This window comes from Diplotaxodon limnothrissa, linkage group LG3, assembly GCF_057381915.1.
Source record: "Diplotaxodon limnothrissa isolate DT_005_m linkage group LG3, D_limnothrissa_male_GT1.1, whole genome shotgun sequence".
In the NCBI taxonomy this organism is placed as follows: domain Eukaryota; kingdom Metazoa; phylum Chordata; class Actinopteri; order Cichliformes; family Cichlidae; genus Diplotaxodon; species Diplotaxodon limnothrissa.
The window spans coordinates 71291060-71313795 of NC_140598.1; the positions used below are offsets into that span (position 1 = coordinate 71291060).

General features: G+C 58.2%; 1 protein-coding gene, 7 non-coding genes and 2 pseudogenes across 10 annotated transcripts in view; all 10 read right to left on the reverse strand.

Annotated features, from left to right (window-relative positions):
• LOC146637699 (BPTF-associated chromatin complex component 1-like) overlaps window positions 1-22736 on the reverse strand; it is a 495253-nt gene that overhangs the window by 291080 nt on the left and 181437 nt on the right. The gene's annotated exons all lie outside the window — the stretch shown is intronic.
• LOC146637862 (5S ribosomal RNA) lies at window positions 2148-2266 on the reverse strand (annotated as a pseudogene).
• LOC146637863 (5S ribosomal RNA) lies at window positions 4992-5110 on the reverse strand. The gene has a single exon (XR_014906079.1). It is a non-coding gene; the product is annotated as a 5S ribosomal RNA (ribosomal RNA).
• Window positions 8179-8297, reverse strand: LOC146637864 (5S ribosomal RNA). The gene has a single exon (XR_014906080.1). It is a non-coding gene; the product is annotated as a 5S ribosomal RNA (ribosomal RNA).
• Window positions 10501-10619, reverse strand: LOC146637865 (5S ribosomal RNA). Its single transcript, XR_014906081.1, has one exon. It is a non-coding gene; the product is annotated as a 5S ribosomal RNA (ribosomal RNA).
• LOC146637866 (5S ribosomal RNA) lies at window positions 11998-12116 on the reverse strand. Its single transcript, XR_014905601.1, has one exon. It is a non-coding gene; the product is annotated as a 5S ribosomal RNA (ribosomal RNA).
• LOC146637867 (5S ribosomal RNA) lies at window positions 14123-14241 on the reverse strand. The gene has a single exon (XR_014906083.1). It is a non-coding gene; the product is annotated as a 5S ribosomal RNA (ribosomal RNA).
• On the reverse strand, window positions 16882-17000 carry LOC146637868 (5S ribosomal RNA; annotated as a pseudogene).
• LOC146637869 (5S ribosomal RNA) lies at window positions 18533-18651 on the reverse strand. Its single transcript, XR_014906084.1, has one exon. It is a non-coding gene; the product is annotated as a 5S ribosomal RNA (ribosomal RNA).
• Window positions 19869-19987, reverse strand: LOC146637870 (5S ribosomal RNA). The gene has a single exon (XR_014905511.1). It is a non-coding gene; the product is annotated as a 5S ribosomal RNA (ribosomal RNA).

The following is a 22736-nucleotide window of genomic DNA, read 5'->3' on the forward strand; positions in this document are numbered from 1 at the left end:
CAGCACAGGACCTGGTGTGTTTTACATGGCCACAGCAAGCAGCACAGGGCCTGGTTTGGTGAAGATGGCCTCAGCAAGCAGCCACAGGCCCTGGTTTGGTGTAAGTGGCCTCAGCCAGCAGCCACAGGCCCTGGTGTGGTGTAAGTGGCCTCAGCCAGCAGCCACAGGCCCTGGTGTGTTGTAAGTGGCCTCAGCCAGCAGCCACAGGCCCTGGTGTGGTCTAAGTGGCCTCAGCCAGTGCCACAGGCCCTGGTGTGGTGTAAGTGGCCTGAGCAAGAGCCACAGGCCCTGGTGTGGTGTAAGTGGCCTCAGCCAGCAGCCACAGGCCCTGGTGTGGTGTAAGTGGCCTGAGCAAGTGCCACAGGCCCTGGTGTGGTGTAAGTGGCCTAAGCCAGAGCCACAGGCCCTGGTGTGGTGTAAGTGGCCTCAATAGCAAATAAGGCCCTGGTGTGGTGTAAGTGGCCTGAGCAAGAGCCACAGGGCCTGGTTTGGTGAAGATGGCCTCGGCCAGAAGCGCAGGGCCTGGTGTGATGTGAGTGGCCTGAGCAAGAGCCACAGGCCCTGGTGTGGTGTAAGTGGCCTCAGCCAGCAGCCACAGGCCCTGGTGTGGTGTAGGTGGCCTCAGCCAGCAGGAACAGGCCCTTGTGTGGTGTAAGTGGCCTCAGCCAGCAGCCACAGGCCCTGGTGTGGTGTAAGTGGCCTCAGCCAGCAGCAAAAGGGCCCTGGTGTGGTGTAAGTCGCCTCAGCCAGCAGCCACAGGCCCTGGTGTGGTGTAGGTGGCCTCAGCCAGCAGCCACAGGCCCTGGTGTGGTGTAGGTGGCCTCAGCCAGCAGGAACAGGCCCTTGTGTGGTGTAAGTGGCCTCAGCCAGCAGCCACAGGCCCTGGTGTGGTGTAAGTGGCCTCAGCCAGTGCCACAGGCCCTGGTGTGGTGTAAGTGGCCTGAGCAAGAGCCACAGACCCTGGTGTGGTGTAATTGGCCTCAATAGCAACTAAGGACCTGGTGTGGTGTAAGTGGCCTCAGCCAGCAGCCACAGGCCCTGGTGTGGTGTAAGTCGCCTCAGCCAGAAGCCACAGGCACTGGTGTGGTGTAAGTGGCCTCAGCCAGCAGCAAAAGGGCCCTGGTGTGGTGTAAGTCGCCTCAGTCAGCAGCCACAGGCCCTGGTGTGGTGTAGGTGGCCTCAGCCAGCAGCCACAGGCCCTGGTGTGGTGTAAGTGGCCTCAGCCAGCAGCAAAAGGGCCCTGGTGTGGTGTAAGTCGCCTCAGCCAGCAGCCACAGGCCCTGGTGTGGTGTAGGTGGCCTCAGCCAGCAGCCACAGGCCCTGGTGTGGTGTAGGTGGCCTCAGCCAGCAGGAACAGGCCCTTGTGTGGTGTAAGTGGCCTCAGCCAGCAGCCACAGGCCCTGGTGTGGTGTAAGTGGCCTCAGCCAGTGCCACAGGCCCTGGTGTGGTGTAAGTGGCCTGAGCAAGAGCCACAGACCCTGGTGTGGTGTAATTGGCCTCAATAGCAACTAAGGCCCTGGTGTGGTGTAAGTGGCCTCAGCCAGCAGCCACAGGCCCTGGTGTGGTGTAAGTCGCCTCAGCCAGAAGCCACAGGCACTGGTGTGGTGTAGGTGGCCTCAGCCAGCAGCCACAGGCCCTGGTGTGGTGTAAGTGGCCTCAGCCAGCAGCCACAGGCCCTGGTGTGGTGTAAGTGGCCTCAGCCAGCAGCCACAGGCCCTGGTGTGGTGTAAGTGGCCTCAGCCAGTGCCACAGGCCCTGGTGTGGTGTAAGTGGCCTGAGCAAGAGCCACAGACCCTGGTGTGGTGTAATTGGCCTCAATAGCAACTAATGCCCTGGTGTGGTGTAGGTGGCCTCAGCCAGCAGCCACAGGCCCTGGTGTGGTGTAAGTGGCCTCAGCCAGCAGCCACAGGCCCTGGTGTGGTGTAAGTGGCCTCAGCCAGAGCCACAGGCCCTGATGTGGTGTAAGTGGCCCCAGCCGGTCACTCAGGCCCTTGTGTGGTGTAGGTTGCATCAGCTAGCAGCACAAGACATTGGAAAAGAGCCAAAAGCAATGTCGTTAATGTGCCCTCATTAATGGGCAGATGCTTTTGGTCTTTTAATACACCCCTTCTCTGGATCAAAAGCGGTTCAATGACATGAAAATGAAAGGCTTACAGCACCAGGTATTCCCAGGGAGTCTCCCATCCAAGTACTAACCAAGCCCAGCCCTGCTTAGCTTCTGAGATCAGACGAGGTCGGGCGTGCTCAGGGTGGTATGGCCGTAAGCTGCTGGCCCCAGCACAATGTCTCAATTTATGGATTCAAGTGATTAGGTGGCAAGTACCTGAAGTTACGAAGACAATCCTATAACCATACCTGCATGTTTGCATAATACCCTAACCCAAAGGCTCAGTTTGGCATTTATCCAACAGCACAGGCCCTGGATTGTTGAAGATGGCCTCTGGAACCAGCACAGGGCCTGGTGTGTTGTACATGGCCACAGCAAGCAGCACAGGGCCTGGTTTGGTGAAGATGGCCTCGGCCAGAAGCACAGGGCCTGGCGTGATATGAGTGGCCTGAGCAAGAGCCACAGGCCCTGGTGTGGTGTAAGTGGCCTGAGCAAGAGCCACAGGCCCTGGTGTGGTGTAAGTGGCCTGAGCAAGAGCCACAGGCCCTGGTGTGGTGTAAGTGGTCTCAGCCAGCAGCCACAGGCCCTGGTGTGGTCTAGGTGGCCTCAGCCAGCAGCCACAGGCCCTGGTGTGGTGTAAGTCGCCTCAGCCAGAAGCCACAGGCCCTGGTGTGGTGTAAGTGGCCTCAGCCAGCAGCAAAAGGGCCCTGGTGTGGTGTAAGTCGCCTCAGCCAGCAGCCACAGGCCCTGGTGTGGTGTAGGTGGCCTCAGCCAGCAGCCACAGGCCCTGGTGTGGTGTAAGTGGCCTCAGCCAGCAGCCACAGGCCCTGGTGTGGTGTAAGTGGCCTCAGCCAGCAGCCACAGGCCCTGGTGTGGTGTAAGTGGCCTGAGCAAGAGCCACAGGCCCTGGTGTGGTGTAAGTGGCCTGAGCAAGAGCCACAGGCCCTGGTGTGGTGTAAGTGGCCTGAGCAAGAGCCACAGGCCCTGGTGTGGTGTAAGTGGCCTGAGCAAGAGCCACAGGCCCTGGTGTGGTGTAAGTGGTCTCAGCCAGCAGCCACAGGCCCTGGTGTGGTGTAGGTGGCCTCAGCCAGCAGCCACAGGCCCTTGTGTGGTGTAAGTGGCCTCAGCCAGCAGCCACAGGCCCTGGTGTGGTGTAAGTGGCCTGAGCAAGAGCCACAGACCCTGGTGTGGTGTAATTGGCCTCAATAGCAACTAAGGCCCTGGTGTGGTCTAGGTGGCCTCAGCCAGCAGCCACAGGCCCTGGTGTGGTGTAAGTCGCCTCAGCCAGAAGCCACAGGCCCTGGTGTGGTGTAAGTGGCCTCAGCCAGCAGCAAAAGGGCCCTGGTGTGGTGTAAGTCGCCTCAGCCAGCAGCCACAGGCCCTGGTGTGGTGTAGGTGGCCTCAGCCAGCAGCCACAGGCCCTGGTGTGGTGTAAGTGGCCTCAGCCAGCAGCCACAGGCCCTGGTGTGGTGTAACTGGCCTCAGCCAGCAGCCACAGGCCCTGGTGTGGTGTAGGTGGCCTCAGCCAGCAGCCACAGGCCCTGGTGTGGTGTAAGTGGCCTGAGCAAGAGCCACAGGCCCTGGTGTGGTGTAACTGGCCTCAGCCAGCAGCCACAGGCCCTGGTGTGGTGTAGGTGGCCTCAGCCAGCAGCCACAGGCCCTTGTGTGGTGTAAGTGGCCTCAGCCAGCAGCCACAGGCCCTGGTGTGGTGTAAGTGGTCTCAATAGCAAATAAGGCCCTGGTGTGGTGTAAGTGGCCTGAGCAAGAGCCACAGGGCCTGGTTTGGTGAAGATGGCCTCGGCCAGAAGCGCAGGGCCTGGTGTGATGTGAGTGGCCTGAGCAAGAGCCACAGGCCCTGGTGTGGTGTAAGTGGCCTCAGCCAGCAGCCACAGGCCCTGGTGTGGTGTAAGTCGCCTCAGCCAGAAGCCACAGGCACTGGTGTGGTGTAAGTGGCCTCAGCCAGCAGCAAAAGGGCCCTGGTGTGGTGTAAGTCGCCTCAGCCAGCAGCCACAGGCCCTGGTGTGGTGTAGGTGGCCTCAGCCAGCAGCCACAGGCCCTTGTGTGATGTAAGTGGCCTCAGCCAGCAGCCACAGGCCCTGGTGTGGTGTAAGTGGCCTCAGCCAGTGCCACAGGCCCTGGTGTGGTGTAAGTGGCCTGAGCAAGAGCCACAGACCCTGGTGTGGTGTAATTGGCCTCAATAGCAACTAAGGCCCTGGTGTGGTGTAAGTGGCCTCAGCCAGCAGCCACAGGCCCTGGTGTGGTGTAAGTCGCCTCAGCCAGAAGCCACAGGCACTGGTGTGGTGTAAGTGGCCTCAGCCAGCAGCAAAAGGGCCCTGGTGTGGTGTAAGTCGCCTCAGTCAGCAGCCACAGGCCCTGGTGTGGTGTAGGTGGCCTCAGCCAGCAGCCACAGGCCCTGGTGTGGTGTAAGTGGCCTCAGCCAGTGCCACAGGCCCTGGTGTGGTGTAAGTGGCCTGAGCAAGAGCCACAGACCCTGGTGTGGTGTAATTGGCCTCAATAGCAACTAATGCCCTGGTGTGGTGTAGGTGGCCTCAGCCAGCAGCCACAGGCCCTGGTGTGGTGTAAGTGGCCTCAGCCAGCAGCCACAGGCCCTGGTGTGGTGTAAGTGGCCTCAGCCAGCAGCCACAGGCCCTGGTGTGGTGTAAGTGGCCTCAGCCAGAGCCACAGGCCCTGATGTGGTGTAAGTGGCCCCAGCCGGTCACTCAGGCCCTTGTGTGGTGTAGGTTGCATCAGCTAGCAGCACAAGACATTGGAAAAGAGCCAAAAGCAATGTCGTTAATAAGCCCTCATTAATGGGCAGATGCTTTTGGTCTTTTAATACACCCCTTCTCTGGATCAAAAGCGGTTCAATGACATGAAAATGAAAGGCTTACAGCACCAGGTATTCCCAGGCAGTCTCCCATCCAAGTACTAACCAAGCCCAGCCCTGCTTAGCTTCCGAGATCAGACGAGGTCGGGCGTGCTCAGGGTGGTATGGCCGTAAGCTGCTGGCCCCAGCACAATGTCTCAATTTATGGATTCAAGTGATTAGGTGGCAAGTACCTGAAGTTACGAAGACAATCCTATAACCATACCTGCATGTTTGCATAATACCCTAACCCAAAGGCTCAGTTTGGCATTTATCCAACAGCACAGGCCCTGGATTGTTGAAGATGGCCTCTGGAACCAGCACAGGGCCTGGTGTGTTGTACATGGCCACAGCAAGCAGCACAGGGCCTGGTTTGGTGAAGATGGCCTCGGCCAGAAGCACAGGGCCTGGCGTGATATGAGTGGCCTGAGCAAGAGCCACAGGCCCTGGTGTGGTGTAAGTGGCCTGAGCAAGAGCCACAGGCCCTGGTGTGGTGTAAGTGGCCTGAGCAAGAGCCACAGGCCGTGGTGTGGTGTAAGTGGTCTCAGCCAGCAGCCACAGGCCCTGGTGTGGTGTAGGTGGCCTCAGCCAGCAGCCACAGGCCCTTGTGTGGTGTAAGTGGCCTCAGCCAGCAGCCACAGGCCCTGGTGTGGTGTAAGTGGCCTCAGCCAGTGCCACAGGCCCTGGTGTGGTGTAAGTGGCCTGAGCAAGAGCCACAGACCCTGGTGTGGTGTAATTGGCCTCAATAGCAACTAAGGACCTGGTGTGGTGTAAGTGGCCTGAGCAAGAGCCACAGGCCCTGGTGTGGTGTATGTGGCCTCAGCCAGCAGCCACAGGCCCTGGTGTGGTGTAAGTAGCCTCAGCCAGAAGCCACAGGCACTGGTGTGGTGTAAGTGGCCTCAGCCAGCAGCAACAGGCCCTGGTGTGGTGTAAGTCGCCTCAGCCAGCAGCCACAGGCCCTGGTGTGGTGTAAGTGGCCTCAGCCAGCAGCCACAGGCCCTGGTGTGGTGTAAGTGGCCTCAGCCAGCAGCCACAGGCCCTGGTGTGGTGTAAGTGGCCTCAGCCAGCAGCCACAGTCCCTGGTGTGGTGTAAGTGGCCTGAGCAAAAGCCACAGACCCTGGTGTGGTGTAATTGGCCTCAATAGCAACTAAGGCCCTGGTGTGGTGTATGTGGCCTCAGGCAGCAGCCACAGGCCCTGTTGTGATGTAACTTGCCTCAGCCAGCAGCACAGGGCCTGGTTTGGTGAAGATGGCCTCAGCAAGCAGCCACAGGCCCTGGTTTGGTGTAAGTGGCCTCAGCCAGCAGCCACAGTCCCTGGTGTGGTCTAAGTGGCCTCAGCCAGTGCCACAGGCCCTGGTGTGGTGTAAGTGGCCTGAGCAAGAGCCACAGACCCTGGTGTGGTGTAATTGGCCTCAATAGCAACTAATGCCCTGGTGTGGTGTAGGTGGCCTCAGCCAGCAGCCACAGGCCCTGGTGTGGTGTAAGTGGCCTCAGCCAGCAGCCACAGGCCCTGGTGTGGTGTAAGTGGCCTCAGCCAGTGCCACAGGCCCTGGTGTGGTGTAAGTGGCCTGAGCAAGAGCCACAGGCCCTGGTGTGGTGTAAGTGGCCTCAGCCAGCAGCCACAGGCCCTGGTGTGGTGTAAGTGGCCTCAGCCAGCAGCAAAAGGGCCCTGGTGTGGTGTAAGTCGCCTCAGCCAGCAGCCACAGGCCCTGGTGGGGTGTAGGTGGCCTCAGCCAGCAGCCACAGGCCCTGGTGTGGTGTAAGTGGCCTCAGCCAGCAGCCACAGGCCCTGGTGTGGTGTAAGTCGCCTCAGCCAGTGCCACAGGCCCTGGTGTGGTGTAAGTGGCCTGAGCAAGAGCCACAGACCCTGGTGTGGTGTAATTGGCCTCAATAGCAACTAAGGCCCTGGTGTGGTGTAAGTGGCCTCAGCCAGCAGCCACAGGCCCTGGTGTGGTGTAAGTGGCCTGAGCAAGAGCCACAGGCCCTGGTGTGGTGTAAGTGGCCTAAGCCAGAGCCACAGGCCCTGGTGTGGTGTAAGTGGCCTCAATAGCAAATAAGGCCCATGTGTGGTGTAATTGGTCTCAGCCAGAGCCACAGGCCCTGGTGTGGTGTAAGTGGCCTCAGCAAGCAGCCACAGGCTCTGGTGTGGTGTAAGTGGCCTCAGCCAGCAGCCACAGGCCCTGGTGTGGTTTAAGTGGCCACAGCCAGCAGCCACAGGCCCTGGTGTGGTCTAAGTGGCCTCAGCCAGTGCCACAGGCCCTGGTGTGGTGTAAGTGGCCTCAGCCAGAGCCACAGGCCCTGATGTGGTGTAAGTGGCCCCAGCCGGTCACTCACGCCCTGGTGTGGTGTAGGTGGCCCCAGCCGGTCACTCACGCCCTGGTGTGGTGTAGGTGGCCCCAGCCGGTCACTCACGCCCTGGTGTGGTGTAGGTGGCATCAGCTAGCAGCACAGGGCCTGGTTTGGTGAAGATGGCCTCGGCCAGAAGCGCAGGGCCTGGTGTGGTCTAAGTGGCCTCAGCCAGTGCCACAGGCCCTGGTGTGGTGTAAGTCGCCTCAGCCAGCAGCCACAGGCCCTGGTGTGGTGTAAGTCGCCTCAGCCAGAAGCCACAGGCACTGGTGTGGTGTAAGTGGCCTCAGCCAGCAGCAAAAGGGCCCTGGTGTGGTGTAAGTCGCCTCAGCCAGCAGCCACAGGCCCTGGTGTGGTGTAGGTGGCCTCAGCCAGCAGCCACAGGCCCTGGTGTGGTGTAAGTGGCCTCAATAGCAACTAAGGCCCTGGTGTGGTGTAAGTGGCTTCAGCCAGCAGCCACAGGCTCTGGTGTGGTGTAACTGGCCTCAGCCAGCAGCCACAGGCCCTGGTGTGGTGTAAGTGGCCTGAGCAAGAGCCACAGACCCTGGTGCGGTGTAATTGGCCTCAATAGCAACTAAGGCCCTGGTGTGGTGTAGGTGGCCTCAGCCAGCAGCCACAGGCCCTGGTGTGGTGTAAGTGGCCTCAGCCAGCAGCCACAGGCCCTGATGTGGTGTAAGTGGCCCCAGCCGGTCACTCAGGCCCTGGTGTGGTGTAGGTGGCATCAGCTAGCAGCACAAGACATTGGAAAACAGCCAAAAGCAATGTCGTTAATGTGCCCTCATTAATGGGGAGCTGCTTTTGGTCTTTTAATACACCCCTTCTCTGGATCAAAAGCGGTTCAATGACATGAAAATGAAAGGCTTACAGCACCAGGTATTCCCAGGCAGTCTCCCATCCAAGTACTAACCAAGCCCAGCCCTGCTTAGCTTCCGAGATCAGACGAGGTCGGGCGTGCTCAGGGTGGTATGGCCGTAAGCTGCTGGCCCCAGCACAATGTCTCAATTTATGGATTCAAGTGATTAGGTGGCAAGTACCTGAAGTTACGAAGACAATCCTATAACCATACCTGCATGTTTGCATAATACCCTAACCCAAAGGCTCAGTTTGGCATTTATCCAACAGCACAGGCCCTGGATTGTTGAAGATGGCCTCAAGAACCAGCACAGGACCTGGTGTGTTTTACATGGCCACAGCAAGCAGCACAGGGCCTGGTTTGGTGAAGATGGCCTCAGCAAGCAGCCACAGGCCCTGGTTTGGTGTAAGTGGCCTCAGCCAGCAGCCACAGGCCCTGGTTTGGTGTAAGTGGCCTCAGCCAGCAGCCACAGGCCCTGGTGTGGTCTAAGTGGCCTCAGCCAGTGCCACAGGCCCTGGTGTGGTGTAAGTGGCCTGAGCAAGAGCCACAGGCCCTGGTGTGGTGTAAGTGGCCTGAGCAAGAGCCACAGGCCCTGGTGTGGTGTATGTGGCCTCAGCCAGCAGCCACAGGCCCTGGTGTGGTGTAAGTAGCCTCAGCCAGCAGCCACAGGCCCTGGTGTGGTGTAGGTGGCCTCAGCCAGCAGCCACAGGCCCTGGTGTGGTGTAAGTGGCCTCAGCCAGCAGCCACAGGCCCTGGTGTGGTGTAAGTCGCCTCAGCCAGCAGCCACAGGCCCTGGTGTGGTGTAGGTGGCCTCAGCCAGCAGCCACAGTCCCTGGTGTGGTCTAAGTGGCCTCAGCCAGTGCCACAGGCCCTGGTGTGGTGTAAGTGGCCTGAGCAAGAGCCACAGGCCCTGGTGTGGTGTAAGTGGCCTGAGCAAGAGCCACAGGCCGTGGTGTGGTGTAAGTGGTCTCAGCCAGCAGCCACAGGCCCTGGTGTGGTGTAAGTGGCCTGAGCAAGAGCCACAGACCCTGGTGTGGTGTAATTGGCCTCAATAGCAACTAAGGACCTGGTGTGGTGTAAGTGGCCTGAGCAAGAGCCACAGGCCCTGGTGTGGTGTATGTGGCCTCAGCCAGCAGCCACAGGCCCTGGTGTGGTGTAAGTAGCCTCAGCCAGAAGCCACAGGCACTGGTGTGGTGTAAGTGGCCTCAGCCAGCAGCAACAGGCCCTGGTGTGGTGTAAGTCGCCTCAGCCAGCAGCCACAGGCCCTGGTGTGGTGTAGGTGGCCTCAGCCAGCAGCCACAGGCCCTGGTGTGGTGTAAGTGGCCTCAGCCAGCAGCCACAGGCCCTGGTGTGGTGTAAGTGGCCTCAGCCAGCAGCCACAGTCCCTGGTGTGGTGTAAGTGGCCTGAGCAAAAGCCACAGACCCTGGTGTGGTGTAATTGGCCTCAATAGCAACTAAGGCCCTGGTGTGGTGTATGTGGCCTCAGGCAGCAGCCACAGGCCCTGTTGTGATGTAACTTGCCTCAGCCAGCAGCACAGGGCCTGGTTTGGTGAAGATGGCCTCAGCAAGCAGCCACAGGCCCTGGTTTGGTGTAAGTGGCCTCAGCCAGCAGCCACAGTCCCTGGTGTGGTCTAAGTGGCCTCAGCCAGTGCCACAGGCCCTGGTGTGGTGTAAGTGGCCTGAGCAAGAGCCACAGACCCTGGTGTGGTGTAATTGGCCTCAATAGCAACTAATGCCCTGGTGTGGTGTAGGTGGCCTCAGCCAGCAGCCACAGACCCTGGTGTGGTGTAATTGGCCTCAATAGCAACTAATGCCCTGGTGTGGTGTAGGTGGCCTCAGCCAGCAGCCACAGGCCCTGGTGTGGTGTAAGTGGCCTCAGCCAGCAGCCACAGGCCCTGGTGTGGTGTAAGTGGCCTGAGCAAGAGCCACAGACCCTGGTGTGGTGTAATTGGCCTCAATAGCAACTAATGCCCTGGTGTGGTGTAGGTGGCCTCAGCCAGCAGCCACAGGCCCTGGTGTGGTGTAAGTGGCCTCAGCCAGCAGCCACAGGCCCTGGTGTGGTGTAAGTGGCCTCAGCCAGCAGCCACAGGCCCTGGTGTGGTGTAAGTGGCCTCAGCCAGAGCCACAGGCCCTGATGTGGTGTAAGTGGCCCCAGCCGGTCACTCAGGCCCTTGTGTGGTGTAGGTTGCATCAGCTAGCAGCACAAGACATTGGAAAAGAGCCAAAAGCAATGTCGTTAATGTGCCCTCATTAATGGGCAGATGATTTTGGTCTTTTAATACACCCCTTCTCTGGATCAAAAGCGGTTCAATGACATGAAAATGAAAGGCTTACAGCACCAGGTATTCCCAGGCAGTCTCCCATCCAAGTACTAACCAAGCCCAGCCCTGCTTAGCTTCCGAGATCAGACGAGGTCGGGCGTGCTCAGGGTGGTATGGCCGTAAGCTGCTGGCGCCAGCACAATGTCTCAATTTATGGATTCAAGTGATTAGGTGGCAAGTACCTGAAGTTACGAAGACAATCCTATAACCATACCTGCATGTTTGCATAATACCCTAACCCAAAGGCTCAGTTTGGCATTTATCCAACAGCACAGGCCCTGGATTGTTGAAGATGGCCTCAGGAACCAGCACAGGGCCTGGTTTGGTGAAGATGGCCTCAGCCAGCAGCCACAGGCCCTGGTTTGGTGTAAGTGGCCTCAGCCAGCAGCCACAGGCCCTGGTGTGGTGTAAGTGGCCTCAGCCAGCAGCCACAGGCCCTGGTGTGGTTTAAGTGGCCTCAGCCAGCAGCCACAGGCCCTGGTGTGGTTTAAGTGGCCACAGCCAGCAGCCACAGGCCCTGGTGTGGTCTAAGTGGCCTCAGCCAGTGCCACAGGCCCTGGTGTGGTGTAAGTGGCCTCAGCCAGAGCCACAGGCCCTGATGTGGTGTAAGTGGCCCCAGCCGGTCACTCACGCCCTGGTGTGGTGTAGGTGGCCCCAGCCGGTCACTCACGCCCTGGTGTGGTGTAGGTGGCATCAGCTAGCAGCACAGGGCCTGGTTTGGTGAAGATGGCCTCGGCCAGAAGCGCAGGGCCTGGTGTGGTCTAAGTGGCCTCAGCCAGTGCCACAGGCCCTGGTGTGGTGTAAGTCGCCTCAGCCAGCAGCCACAGGCACTGGTGTGGTGTAAGTGGCCTCAGCCAGCAGCCACAGGCCCTGGTGTGGTGTAAGTCGCCTCAGCCAGAAGCCACAGGCACTGGTGTGGTGTAAGTGGCCTCAGCCAGCAGCAAAAGGGCCCTGGTGTGGTGTAAGTCGCCTCAGCCAGCAGCCACAGGCCCTGGTGGGGTGTAGGTGGCCTCAGCCAGCAGCCACAGGCCCTGGTGTGGTGTAAGTGGCCTCAGCCAGCAGCCACAGGCCCTGGTGTGGTGTAAGTGGCCTCAGCCAGTGCCACAGGCCCTGGTGTGGTGTAAGTGGCCTGAGCAAGAGCCACAGACCCTGGTGTGGTGTAATTGGCCTCAATAGCAACTAAGGCCCTGGTGTGGTGTAGGTGGCCTCAGCCAGCAGCCACAGGCCCTGGTGTGGTGTAAGTGGCCTCAGCCAGCAGCCACAGGCCCTGGTGTGGTGTAAGTGGCCTCAGCCAGCAGCCACAGGCCCTGATGTGGTGTAAGTGGCCTCAGCCAGTGCCACAGGCCCTGGTGTGGTGTAGGTTGCATCAGCTAGCAGCACAAGACATTGGAAAAGAGCCAAAAGCAATGTCATTAATGTGCCCTCATTAATGGGCAGCTGCTTTTGGTCTTTTAATACACCCCTTCTCTGGATCAAAAGCGGTTCAATGACATGAAAATGAAAGGCTTACAGCACCAGGTATTCCCAGGCAGTCTCCCATCCAAGTACTAAACAAGCCCAGCCCTGCTTAGCTTCCGAGATCAGACGAGGTCGGGCGTGCTCAGGGTGGTATGGCCGTAAGCTGCTGGCCCCAGCACAATGTCTCAATTTATGGATTCAAGTGATTAGGTGGCAAGTACCTGAAGTTACGAAGACAATCCTATAACCATACCTGCATGTTTGCATAATACCCTAACCCAAAGGCTCAGTTTGGCATTTATCCAACAGCACAGGCCCTGGATTGTTGAAGATGGCCTCAGGAACCAGCACAGGGCCTGGTTTGGTGAAGATGGCCTCAGCCAGCAGCCACAGGCCCTGGTTTGGTGTAAGTGGCCTCAGCCAGCAGCCACAGGCCCTGGTGTGGTGTAACTGGCCTCAGCCAGCAGCCACAGGCCCTGGTGTGGTGTAAGTGGCCTCAGCCAGTGCCACAGGCCCTGGTGTGGTGTAAGTGGCCTGAGCAAGAGCCACAGGCCCTGGTGTGGTGTAAGTGGCCTCAGCCAGCAGCCACAGGCCCTGGTGTGGTGTAAGTGGCCTCAGCCAGCAGCAAAAGGGCCCTGGTGTGGTGTAAGTGGCCTCAGCCAGCAGCCACAGGCCCTGGTGGGGTGTAGGTGGCCTCAGCCAGCAGCCACAGGCCCTGGTGTGGTGTAAGTGGCCTCAGCCAGCAGCCACAGGCCCTGGTGTGGTGTAAGTCGCCTCAGCCAGTGCCACAGGCCCTGGTGTGGTGTAAGTGGCCTGAGCAAGAGCCACAGACCCTGGTGTGGTGTAATTGGCCTCAATAGCAACTAAGGCCCTGGTGTGGTGTAAGTGGCCTCAGCCAGCAGCCACAGGCCCTGGTGTGGTGTAAGTGGCCTGAGCAAGAGCCACAGGCCCTGGTGTGGTGTAAGTGGCCTAAGCCAGAGCCACAGGCCCTGGTGTGGTGTAAGTGGCCTCAATAGCAAATAAGGCCCATGTGTGGTGTAATTGGTCTCAGCCAGAGCCACAGGCCCTGGTGTGGTGTAAGTGGCCTCAGCAAGCAGCCACAGGCTCTGGTGTGGTGTAAGTGGCCTCAGCCAGCAGCCACAGGCCCTGGTGTGGTTTAAGTGGCCACAGCCAGCAGCCACAGGCCCTGGTGTGGTCTAAGTGGCCTCAGCCAGTGCCACAGGCCCTGGTGTGGTGTAAGTGGCCTCAGCCAGAGCCACAGGCCCTGATGTGGTGTAAGTGGCCCCAGCCGGTCACTCACGCCCTGGTGTGGTGTAGGTGGCCCCAGCCGGTCACTCACGCCCTGGTGTGGTGTAGGTGGCCCCAGCCGGTCACTCACGCCCTGGTGTGGTGTAGGTGGCATCAGCTAGCAGCACAGGGCCTGGTTTGGTGAAGATGGCCTCGGCCAGAAGCGCAGGGCCTGGTGTGGTCTAAGTGGCCTCAGCCAGTGCCACAGGCCCTGGTGTGGTGTAAGTCGCCTCAGCCAGCAGCCACAGGCCCTGGTGTGGTGTAAGTCGCCTCAGCCAGAAGCTACAGGCACTGGTGTGGTGTAAGTGGCCTCAGCCAGCAGCAAAAGGGCCCTGGTGTGGTGTAAGTCGCCTCAGCCAGCAGCCACAGGCCCTGGTGTGGTGTAGGTGGCCTCAGCCAGCAGCCACAGGCCCTGGTGTGGTGTAAGTGGCCTCAATAGCAACTAAGGCCCTGGTGTGGTGTAAGTGGCTTCAGCCAGCAGCCACAGGCTCTGGTGTGGTGTAACTGGCCTCAGCCAGCAGCCACAGGCCCTGGTGTGGTGTAAGTGGCCTGAGCAAGAGCCACAGACCCTGGTGCGGTGTAATTGGCCTCAATAGCAACTAAGGCCCTGGTGTGGTGTAGGTGGCCTCAGCCAGCAGCCACAGGCCCTGGTGTGGTGTAAGTGGCCTCAGCCAGCAGCCACAGGCCCTGATGTGGTGTAAGTGGCCCCAGCCGGTCACTCAGGCCCTGGTGTGGTGTAGGTGGCATCAGCTAGCAGCACAAGACATTGGAAAACAGCCAAAAGCAATGTCGTTAATGTGCCCTCATTAATGGGGAGCTGCTTTTGGTCTTTTAATACACCCCTTCTCTGGATCAAAAGCGGTTCAATGACATGAAAATGAAAGGCTTACAGCACCAGGTATTCCCAGGCAGTCTCCCATCCAAGTACTAACCAAGCCCAGCCCTGCTTAGCTTCCGAGATCAGACGAGGTCGGGCGTGCTCAGGGTGGTATGGCCGTAAGCTGCTGGCCCCAGCACAATGTCTCAATTTATGGATTCAAGTGATTAGGTGGCAAGTACCTGAAGTTACGAAGACAATCCTATAACCATACCTGCATGTTTGCATAATACCCTAACCCAAAGGCTCAGTTTGGCATTTATCCAACAGCACAGGCCCTGGATTGTTGAAGATGGCCTCAAGAACCAGCACAGGACCTGGTGTGTTTTACATGGCCACAGCAAGCAGCACAGGGCCTGGTTTGGTGAAGATGGCCTCAGCAAGCAGCCACAGGCCCTGGTTTGGTGTAAGTGGCCTCAGCCAGCAGCCACAGGCCCTGGTTTGGTGTAAGTGGCCTCAGCCAGCAGCCACAGGCCCTGGTGTGGTCTAAGTGGCCTCAGCCAGTGCCACAGGCCCTGGTGTGGTGTAAGTGGCCTCAGCCAGCAGCCACAGGCCCTGGTGTGGTGTAAGTGGCCTGAGCAAGAGCCACAGGCCCTGGTGTGGTGTAAGTGGCCTGAGCAAGAGCCACAGGCCCTGGTGTGGTGTAAGTGGCCTGAGCAAGAGCCACAGGCCCTGGTGTGGTGTATGTGGCCTCAGCCAGCAGCCACAGGCCCTGGTGTGGTGTAAGTAGCCTCAGCCAGCAGCCACAGGCCCTGGTGTGGTGTATGTGGCCTCAGCCAGCAGCCACAGGCCCTGGTGTGGTGTAAGTAGCCTCAGCCAGCAGCCACAGGCCCTGGTGTGGTGTAGGTGGCCTCAGCCAGCAGCCACAGGCCCTGGTGTGGTGTAAGTGGCCTCAGCCAGCAGCCACAGGCCCTGGTGTGGTGTAAGTGGCCTCAGCCAGCAGCCACAGGCCCTGGTGTGGTGTAGGTGGCCTCAGCCAGCAGCCACAGTCCCTGGTGTGGTCTAAGTGGCCTCAGCCAGTGCCACAGGCCCTGGTGTGGTGTAAGTGGCCTGAGCAAAAGCCACAGACCCTGGTGTGGTGTAATTGGCCTCAATAGCAACTAAGGCCCTGGTGTGGTGTATGTGGCCTCAGGCAGCAGCCACAGGCCCTATTGTGATGTAACTTGCCTCAGCCAGCAGCCACAGGCCCTGGTGTGGTGTAAGTGGCCTCAGCCAGAGCCACAGGCCCTGTTGTGATGTAACTTGCCTCAGCCAGCAGCCACAGGCCCTGATGTGGTGTAAGTGGCCCCAGCCAGTCACTCAGGCCCTGGTGTGGTGTAAGTGGCCTGAGCAAGAGCCACAGGCCCTGGTGTGGTGTAAGTGGCCTCAGCCAGCAGCCACAGGCCCTGGTGTGGTGTAAGTGGCCTGAGCAAGAGCCACAGACCCTGGTGTGGTGTAATTGGCCTCAATAGCAACTAATGCCCTGGTGTGGTGTAGGTGGCCTTAGCCAGCAGCCACAGGCCCTGGTGTGGTGTAAGTGGCCTGAGCAAGTGCCACAGGCCCTGGTGTGGTGTAAGTGGCCTAAGCCAGAGCCACAGGCCCTGGTGTGGTGTAAGTGGCCTCAATAGCAAATAAGGCCCTGGTGTGGTGTAAGTGGCCTGAGCAAGAGCCACAGGGCCTGGTTTGGTGAAGATGGCCTCGGCCAGAAGCGCAGGGCCTGGTGTGATGTGAGTGGCCTGAGCAAGAGCCACAGGCCCTGGTGTGGTGTAAGTGGCCTCAGCCAGCAGCCACAGGCCCTGGTGTGGTGTAAGTCGCCTCAGCCAGAAGCCACAGGCACTGGTGTGGTGTAAGTGGCCTCAGCCAGCAGCAAAAGGGCCCTGGTGTGGTGTAAGTCGCCTCAGCCAGCAGCCACAGGCCCTGGTGTGGTGTAGGTGGCCTCAGCCAGCAGCCACAGGCCCTGGTGTGGTGTAGGTGGCCTCAGCCAGCAGGAACAGGCCCTTGTGTGGTGTAAGTGGCCTCAGCCAGCAGCCACAGGCCCTGGTGTGGTGTAAGTGGCCTCAGCCAGTGCCACAGGCCCTGGTGTGGTGTAAGTGGCCTGAGCAAGAGCCACAGACCCTGGTGTGGTGTAATTGGCCTCAATAGCAACTAAGGCCCTGGTGTGGTGTAAGTGGCCTCAGCCAGCAGCCACAGGCCCTGGTGTGGTGTAAGTCGCCTCAGCCAGAAGCCACAGGCACTGGTGTGGTGTAAGTGGCCTCAGCCAGCAGCAAAAGGGCCCTGGTGTGGTGTAAGTCGCCTCAGTCAGCAGCCACAGGCCCTGGTGTGGTGTAGGTGGCCTCAGCCAGCAGCCACAGGCCCTGGTGTGGTGTAAGTGGCCTCAGCCAGTGCCACAGGCCCTGGTGTGGTGTAAGTGGCCTGAGCAAGAGCCACAGACCCTGGTGTGGTGTAATTGGCCTCAATAGCAACTAATGCCCTGGTGTGGTGTAGGTGGCCTCAGCCAGCAGCCACAGGCCCTGGTGTGGTGTAAGTGGCCTCAGCCAGCAGCCACAGGCCCTGGTGTGGTGTAAGTGGCCTCAGCCAGCAGCCACAGGCTCTGATGTGGTGTAAGTGGCCCCAGCCGGTCACTCAGGCCCTGGTGTGGTGTAGGTGGCATCAGCTAGCAGCACAAGACATTGGAAAAGAGCCAAAAGCAATGTCGTTAATGTGCCCTCATTAATGGGGAGCTGCTTTTGGTCTTTTAATACACCCCTTCTCTGGATCAAAAGCGGTTCAATGACATGAAAATGAAAGGCTTACAGCACCAGGTATTCCCAGGCAGTCTCCCATCCAAGTACTAACCAAGCCCAGCCCTGCTTAGCTTCCGAGATCAGACAAGGTTGGGCGTGCTCAGGGTGGTATGGCCGTAAGCTGCTGGCCCCAGCACAATGTCTCAATTTATGGATTCAAGTGATTAGGTGGCAAGTACCTGAAGTTACGAAGACAATCCTATAACCATACCTGCATGTTTGCATAATACCCTAACCCAAAGGCTCAGTTTGGCATTTATCCAACAGCACAGGCCCTGGATTGTTGAAGATGGCCTCAAGAACCAGCACAGGACCTGGTGTGTTTTACATGGCCACAGCAAGCAGCACAGGGCCTGGTTTGGTGAAGATGGCCTCAGCAAGCAGCCACAGGCCCTGGTTTGGTGTAAGTGGCCTCAGCCAGCAGCCACAGGCCCTGGTGTGGTGTAAGTGGCCTCAGCCAGCAGCCACAGGCCCTGGTGTGGTGTAAGTGGCCTCAGCCAGCAGCCACAGGCCCTGGTGTGGTGTAAGTGGCCTCAGCCAGCAGCCACAGTCCCTGGTGTGGTCTAAGTGGCCTCAGCCAGTGCCACAGGCCCTGGTGTGGTGTAAGTGGCCTGAGCAAAAGCCACAGACCCTGGTGTGGTGTAATTGGCCTCAATAGCAACTAAGGCCCGGTGTGGTGTATGTGGCCTCAGGCAGCAGCCACAGGCCCTGTTGTGATGTAACTTGCCTCAGCCAGCAGCCACAGGCCCTGGTGTGGTGTAAGTGGCCTCAGCCAGAGCCACAGGCCCTGTTGTGATGTAACTTGCCTCAGCCAGCAGCCACAGGCCCTGATGTGGTGTAAGTGGCCCCAGCCGGTCACTCAGGCCCTGGTGTGGTGTAAGTGGCCTGAGCAAGAGCCACAGGCCCTGGTGTGGTGTAAGTGGCCTCAGCCAGCAGCCCCAGGCCCTGGTGTGGTGTAAGTGGCCTGAGCAAGTGCCACAGGCCCTGGTGTGGTGTAAGTGGCCTAAGACAGAGCCACAGGCCCTGGTGTGGTGTAAGTGGCCTAAATAGCAAATAAGGCCCTGGTGTGGTGTAAGTGGCCTCAGCCAGCAGCCACAGGCCCTGGTGTGGTGTAAGTCGCCTCAGCCAGAAGCCACAGGCACTGGTGTGGTGTAAGTGGCCTCAGCCAGCAGCAAAAGGGCCCTGGTGTGGTGTAAGTCGCCTCAGTCAGCAGCCACAGGCCCTGGTGTGGTGTAAGTGGCCTCAGCCAGCAGCCACAGGCCCTGGTGTGGTGTAAGTGGCCTGAGCAAGAGCCACAGGCCCTGGTGTGGTGTAAGTGGCCTGAGCAAGAGCCACAGACCCTGGTGTGGTGTAATTGGCCTCAATAGCAACTAATGCCCTGGTGTGGTGTAGGTGGCCTCAGCCAGCAGCCACAGGCCCTGGTGTGGTGTAAGTGGCCTCAGCCAGCAGCCACAGGCCCTGGTGTGGTGTAAGTGGCCCCAGCCGGTCACTCAGGCCCTTGTGTGGTGTAGGTTGCATCAGCTAGCAGCACAAGACATTGGAAAACAGCCAAATGCAATGTCGTTAATGTGCCCTCATTAATGGGCAGATGCTTTTGGTCTTTTAATACACCCCTTCTCTGGATCAAAAGCGGTTCAATGACATGAAAATGAAAGGCTTACAGCACCAGGTATTCCCAGGCAGTCTCCCATCCAAGTACTAACCAAGCCCAGCCCTGCTTAGCTTCCGAGATCAGACGAGGTCGGGCGTGCTCAGGGTGGTATGGCCGTAAGCTGCTGGCCCCAGCACAATGTCTCAATTTATGGATTCAAGTGATTAGGTGGCAAGTACCTGAAGTTACGAAGACAATCCTATAACCATACCTGCATGTTTGCATAATACCCTAACCCAAAGGCTCACTTTGGCATTTATCCAACAGCACAGGCCCTGGATTGTTGAAGATGGCCTCAAGAACCAGCACAGGACCTGGTGTGTTTTACATGGCCACAGCAAGCAGCACAGGGCCTGGTTTGGTGAAGATGGCCTCAGCAAGCAGCCACAGGCCCTGGTTTGGTGTAAGTGGCCTCAGCCAGCAGCCACAGGCCCTGGTGTGTTGTAAGTGGCCTCAGCCAGCAGCCACAGGCCCTGGTGTGGTCTAAGTGGCCTCAGCCAGTGCCACAGGCCCTGGTGTGGTGTAAGTGGCCTCAGCCAGCAGCCACAGGCCCTGGTGTGGTGTAAGTGGCCTGAGCAAGTGCCACAGGCCCTGGTGTGGTGTAAGTGGCCTAAGCCAGAGCCACAGGCCCTGGTGTGGTGTAAGTGGCCTCAATAGCAAATAAGGCCCTGGTGTGGTGTAAGTGGCCTGAGCAAGAGCCACAGGGCCTGGTTTGGTGAAGATGGCCTCGGCCAGAAGCGCAGGGCCTGGTGTGATGTAAGTGGCCTGAGCAAGAGCCACAGGCCCTGGTGTGGTGTAAGTGGCCTCAGCCAGCAGCCACAGGCCCTGGTGTGGTGTAAGTCGCCTGAGCCAGAAGCCACAGGCACTGGTGTGGTGTAAGTGGCCTCAGCCAGCAGCAAAAGGGCCCTGGTGTGGTGTAAGTCGCCTCAGCCAGCAGCCACAGGCCCTGGTGTGGTGTAGGTGGCCTCAGCCAGCAGCCACAGGCCCTGGTGTGGTGTAAGTGGCCTCAATAGCAACTAAGGCCCTGGTGTGGTGTAAGTGGCTTCAGCCAGCAGCCACAGGCTCTGGTGTGGTGTAACTGGCCTCAGCCAGCAGCCACAGGCCCTGGTGTGGTGTAAGTGCCCTCAGCCAGAGCCACAGGCCCTGATGTGGTGTAAGTGGCCCCAGCCGGTCACTCAGGCCCTGGTGTGGTGTAGGTGGCATCAGCTAGCAGCACAAGACATTGGAAAAGAGCCAAAAGCAGTGTCGTTAATGTGCCCTCATTAATGGGCAGCTGCTTTTGGTCTTTTAATACACCCCTTCTCTGGATCAAAAGCGGTTCAATGACATGAAGATGAAAGGCTTACAGCACCAGGTATTCCCAGGCAGTCTCCCATCCAAGTACTAACCAAGCCCAGCCCTGCTTAGCTTCCGAGATCAGACGAGGTCGGGCGTGCTCAGGGTGGTATGGCCATAAGCTGCTGGCCCCAGCACAATGTCTCAATTTATGGATTCAAGTGATTAGGTGGCAAGTACCTGAAGTTACGAAGACAATCCTATAACCATACCTGCATGTTTGCATAATACCCTAACCCAAAGGCTCAGTTTGGCATTTATCCAACAGCACAGGCCCTGGATTGTTGAAGATGGCCTCAGGAACCAGCACAGGGCCTGGTGTGTTGTACATGGCCACAGCAAGCAGCACAGGGCCTGGTTTGGTGACGATGGCCTCGGCCAGAAGCACAGGGCCTGGTGTGATGTGAGTGGCCTGAGCAAGAGCCACAGGCCCTGGTGTGGTGTAAGTGGCCTCAGCCAGCAGCCACAGGCCCTGGTGTGGTGTAGGTGGCCTCAGCCAGCAGCCACAGGCCCTGGTGTGGTGTAAGTGGCCTGAGCAAGAGCCACAGGCCCTGGTTTGGTGTAAGTGGCCTCAGCCAGCAGCCACAGGCCCTGATGTGGTGTAAGTGGCCCCAGCCGGTCACTCAGGCCCTGGTGTGTTGTAAGTGGCCTCAGCCAGCAGCCACAGGCCCTGGTGTGGTGTAAGTGGCCTGAGCAAGAGCCACAGGCCCTGGTTTGGTGTAAGTGGCCTCAGCCAGCAGCCACAGGCCCTGGTGTGTTGTAAGTGGCCTCAGCCAGCAGCCACAGGCCCTGGTGTGGTCTAAGTGGCCTCAGCCAGTGCCACAGGCCCTGGTGTGGTGTAAGTGGCCTGAGCAAGAGCCACAGGCCCTGGTGTGGTGTAAGTGGCCTGAGCCAGAAGCCACAGGCACTGGTGTGGTGTAAGTGGCCTCAGCCAGCAGCAAAAGGGCCCTGGTGTGGTGTAAGTCGCCTCAGCCAGCAGCCACAGGCCCTGGTGTGGTGTAGGTGGCCTCAGCCAGCAGCCACAGGCCCTGGTGTGGTGTAAGTGGCCTCAATAGCAACTAAGGCCCTGGTGTGGTGTAAGTGGCTTCAGCCAGCAGCCACAGGCTCTGGTGTGGTGTAACTGGCCTCAGCCAGCAGCCACAGGCCCTGGTGTGGTGTAAGTGGCCTCAGCCAGAGCCACAGGCCCTGATGTGGTGTAAGTGGCCCCAGCCGGTCACTCAGGCCCTGGTGTGGTGTAGGTGGCATCAGCTAGCAGCACAAGACATTGGAAAAGAGCCAAAAGCAGTGTCGTTAATGTGCCCTCATTAATGGGCAGCTGCTTTTGGTCTTTTACAGTTTTTCTCGATTGCTAAAACACATTTCTTGAAACTACGCCTCATATCCTCACAACAGTAAACACAAATCCATAACATCTCACTCAATTTCCCAAACATCCTATTTCCAGGTCAAAATGAAGCTCTACACCCAAAACTATTCACTCCTGCTGAAAAACCAAACTTTGCCCTCAGACATCAAACACAAGCCCTCAAAAACACACACACTACAACAGAGTTTTGCACACTGGTACAATTAATTCAAAACAATAGTTCCAAAACAAATAGGTTGCTTATGGTTCTCCCCTTCAAAACCCTTGTCACATGATAAACACAAAAGACGCAACCAATGTATGTACAGTGGCACATTGTTATTCATGTACTATACAGTACAACACACACCAGAAACATTATCCCACCTCAGCATCTTGTCTTTGGTCTGGGTCAGGCCAGAGAATCTCATCCACATCACAGGCTACATTGGCCCCAGCCAGGCAGCGGGGGTAAAATCCTCTTGCATGCCTGATCCACCCCTGGCATGCATCTACTGATATGTCTAGGCAGGCCTCTTCCATGGCCTGAAGGAGGTGAACACGGACATAAGGTTCTCGGTCATACACTTTCCACCGCCATGCCGAAAATAACGCCTCTATCGGGTTTAGAAAGGGAGAGTATGCAGGCAGAAAGATATTAGAAAACCTTGGGTTATTGGTAAACCAGTCACGAACCAGAGCAGCGCGATGGAAGCTGACGTTATCCCACACAACAACGTAGTGAGGCTGCTCTGGCTGTGCTGGTTCCCTGTAGTCCAGCTGGAACATATGTTGTCTTAAACCATCAAGAAAAGCAAGGAGAAGCATAGTGTTATAGGGTCCTAGTACGGCATGGCGGTGGAGTACCCCTCGTTGGCAGATGGCTGCGCACATAGTGACATTCCCCCCACACTGACCAGGGACATTTACAATAGCCCGATGGCCAATTATGTTCCTCCCCCTTTTCCTTCTTTTGGTCAGGTTAAAACCTGCCTCATCCACAAAGATTATTTCATGGGGAACAGGCCGTCCTTCAATCTCAAAGATTCTCTGCAAAACACATAACACAGTAGAGTCAATCGGTACCCTGAACCACAGTTCAAGAGTGCTGAAATGGCAGCATAAACTGCCATGCTGTGATGGTACACAATACTTTATACAGTATCAAAACTCATACCTGAACATATTCCACACGTTGGTTTTTCACTCTGTCAGAGTTTCGTTCGAAAGGGACTCGGTATGCCTGTTTCATCCGGAATTGATTCTTTCGGAGGATGCGGTCAATTGTGGAGAGGCTGATGGCATTTATGCCTCGAAAAAGATGATCATCCTCAATCACTCTCCTTTGAATCTCTTGCAGGCGGATTACATTATTTGCAATTACCATGTTTACAAGTTCCCTCTCTTGCTCCTCCGACAAAAGCCTTAACCTGCCTCCACCAGGTGGTCGTCTCTGTGTCCTACAAAAATAGAAGCACTCATTACTGTAACTGTCACACATTCATTTTACAGGCAAATAATGGAAAC